At 40.5% G+C, this 3,279-nt stretch overlaps 1 pseudogene across 1 annotated transcript; it reads right to left on the bottom strand.

Moving 5' to 3' along the window:
• LOC108529810 (regulator of G-protein signaling 5 pseudogene) lies at window positions 1–1,718 on the bottom strand (annotated as a pseudogene). The gene has a single exon (XR_001885688.1). The product of XR_001885688.1 is annotated as a regulator of G-protein signaling 5 pseudogene (transcript).
• Window positions 1,719–3,279: the final 1,561 nt, after the last annotated feature.

The following is a 3,279-nucleotide window of genomic DNA, read 5'->3' as shown; positions in this document are numbered from 1 at the left end:
TTTTTTTTTTTTTTTTTTTGCAAAATGCAGTGTACCTTAAAAGTGTCTCACCTAGAAGGCCTCTACCTGTAGTCATATTTATTTTTCTAAAGACAATTTTGTGTTTTGAAGATAAATGTCATTAGTCTATGATAATAGCATGATAGGACAATTAGCCATTTTAGACTTGACCATATTTTCTCTTGTTAGTGTATAACTGTCTTGATATTTAGGTGGGAGACTGCTCCAATGGAGCAACAGTTTCATTTTACATGATTGGATTTAGAAATTTATGAATTTTAAACACATAAGAATTTTAAATAATTTGAAAATGGAAACATTTGACCTATAGTCTAGGAGCATAAATACATTCATAAAATACTTCATTGTTCACCTTAGGTCATTGATTTAAAACAGAATTTGGTAACTATGGGCAGGGGAAGGGGGCCAGTGAGGAAGGTGTAAAAGAGAAATCTATATGAATTGTGCTCAGATTGATTTTGTATAAACACAGTATATTCATGGTTGTATCTCTTATTAATAATACCCAGCTAACATGAAGGTGGTGCCAGGGAAGGATCAATATTTTAAATAACATATTTGCTTAAAATATCATACAGTGGCTGCTTCATAAAAATCTTATAACCTTTTATTAACCAAGTTCAGAAATAATTAGAGGGGTGATCTCCCTGGATCAGAACTGAAACAAGTGAGATCAATTAAGCTCCTTTGAAATAGGTCTGTCCACACTTATATTCTGTTTTAGACCAATTTAGGTGGAAATCTATTACCTAAACCCACATTCATTGATATTATATTCTTGTCTTATATTTCTTTGCCTTAGGGAGGATTTGTCTGTGATTCTGACTGGGTCTGACTACAAACTGAAGATATCTTAATTAATAACAGGGCAGGAAGAATTGAGTGGTGAAACAAGGCCTTTGGACAATAGATAAGTATTGAAATCTATGTGGGCAAAAGAGTAAGCAACATCCCCTGGGATTTTCCATGTGGATATCGTTGAGCAAAGCTGCTGTGGGAAGGAATGTAGATTAATGGGAAATGCAGGGTTATTATGGAGGAAATAACTCACAGGATGATTTCATAGCCTGGCTAGATTACTACTTGATTAACTCCTGATAAAACTCAGAGCGCACAAAGCAAGGCAGAGAATCCTTTTCCATCAGGGCATGGATTCTTTTCTGGGCCATGTCAAAGCTGCTCAGGGAAGGTTCCACCAGATTCTTCATTGTGATGTCCTTAGTGAAGTGGTCAATATTCACCTCTTTAGGAGCCTCCGCTTGAATGAATTCTTCATATATTTGCTTTGCCTTCTCAGCCATCTTGAAAGGGGACTTGATCTTCTTGTAATCCTCACAGGCAATCCAGAACTCAAGGTTTTCCTCACTGAATGCAGACTTCAGGAAACTTTTGAAACTGGCAAGTCCATAGTTGTTCTGCAGAAGTTTGTCCAGGGAATCATGCCACTGCAGGGCCTCGTCCAGCAAGGGTTTATGGGTCTTGGCTGGTTTCTCTGGCTTCTCATTGTAGGGAATGACAATGTCTCCAACTGAGTCTGGCTTCTGGAGGAGAATTCCCAACTTGATCTTAATCTCCTTGGCCCTTTCCAGGCATGAGTGGGGCAAAGCTGCAAGTCCTTTGCACATTTTGACAGGTGGCTTAGTTCCTCCGCTTTAAGTACAACTTCTTAACAGCAGAGCCAGTCTTTGAAAACTTCAAAACTCGAAACTACCTCTTTTCATTTGGTAGTTCAGGAGCAGGTCTCCTCTCCACTGAGAGCTGGACAGATGTAGGGACACCTGCCTGCAGCAAGGAGCTACCCACTGCGGGTCTCCTGAGAGCTGTTCTGTGGCTCAGTGAAGTTCCTCTCTGCCTTGTTCCCCCTACAGTTGTTCATGTACCTCATTCTTTCTGGAGGTGGGACAAGAACTCAGGACACACTAAATGGTGAGACTGAAATAGCTGTAATACAAACAGAGCTGAAACATGTCTCCCTGCTCACCATGTTGCAGAAGATGAGAAGGAGAGAAGAGCTGCAGTTCTGCAGGGAACCCAGATCTAGGGGGTCCTCAAGCCAGGGCTGTGACACCCTCCTTGGGGCTTTGCAGTAACTGGCTTCTGCAAGCTTCCAGGTGGCAATGCATTTTCCTTTTCCAGACATGGTGCCCACAGCAGAAGCCACATGTGGTACATTTAGTCCAGCCACAGCTTTGCACAGAGCAGGCACCTGTGCCAGTGCCTTGAGCAGCCTACTCCACCACAATAGGCACCGTGCCTGGCTGTGGACAGTGGCCAGTCCCCACACTTGCCTGCCTATACACCTCAACTGCTCTGTGCCTGGCTTGCCCTTGGCAGGTATGAAATCTGAGCTGGTAGCAAGAGCCAAGTGCAGCTTGCAGGGCCCAGAGGGTGGAACAAGCCCAGTGGCCACAAGCAACACTCAGGCAGAAGACACCCCCAACCATAGAGATTTCTGGCTGGCAAAGCAACACCCCAAAGATCCCATGACACATACATAGTGGTTAATTTTGTATGTTGNATTTATGTGGTATATAAACACATAGTCACATTTTTCCAAAGTATAATTTGCAAAGATTCTGTCATGTTTATAAACCAACCTTTTATTCTTGTTGACAATAATCCCTACAATAAGACTGCAAGTATCACATTTTTTAGAGCATATTATAGGAGAAAGCCCAAATGATTTTAAGATACATGTAAAATCTTACCTTCTAAAAGGTCTGTACTATTGCCTTTCTCAGAAAGATCCAGTGTAAGAGTTGCACATTCTAGTGCTGATTCTATTTCCTCAAAGAATAATGAGTGCTTCAATTTGGTTTTCTCATATCTTAAAATCATTTACCTGTCACCTGCTGCAGAGTGCACATGGTCTCATGCAAGAAAATAATTGCAGCTGTGGAAACATTCTTTGGACAATGCAAAAGATCTTTTGCTATTCATCTGCATTGTTCCAAAACAGCAGCCGAACCAATTTAAATAAGTTAGAGCTGCAATTATTTATTGTTATCTTTTGGATTATTTTTTACCTGGGTAACACAGAAGATTAAATATAATCAGTTCCAGCTGGAAACAATTCTACAGTATGTCAAGGACAATAAGTTCACAAATTGACTTTACTTGCTATTCATGTGGTATATGAAAAGAATCAGGCAAAGGGGAATTTAATTAGTGTGTCTTATAGTAGAAATAAATAAAAAAAGATAGACTGCTGATTGCACTGAAAATGAGTAGCATACTTAGCTGTCAGCAATGAAGCAG

The sequence above is a fragment of the Rhinopithecus bieti genome, unplaced genomic scaffold, assembly GCF_001698545.2.
Source record: "Rhinopithecus bieti isolate Rb0 unplaced genomic scaffold, ASM169854v2 scaffold_7121, whole genome shotgun sequence".
In the NCBI taxonomy this organism is placed as follows: Eukaryota; Metazoa; Chordata; class Mammalia; order Primates; family Cercopithecidae; genus Rhinopithecus; species Rhinopithecus bieti.
The sequence above is the reverse complement of the archived record's forward strand: the minus strand, read 5'-3'. Positions and strand labels throughout refer to the sequence as shown.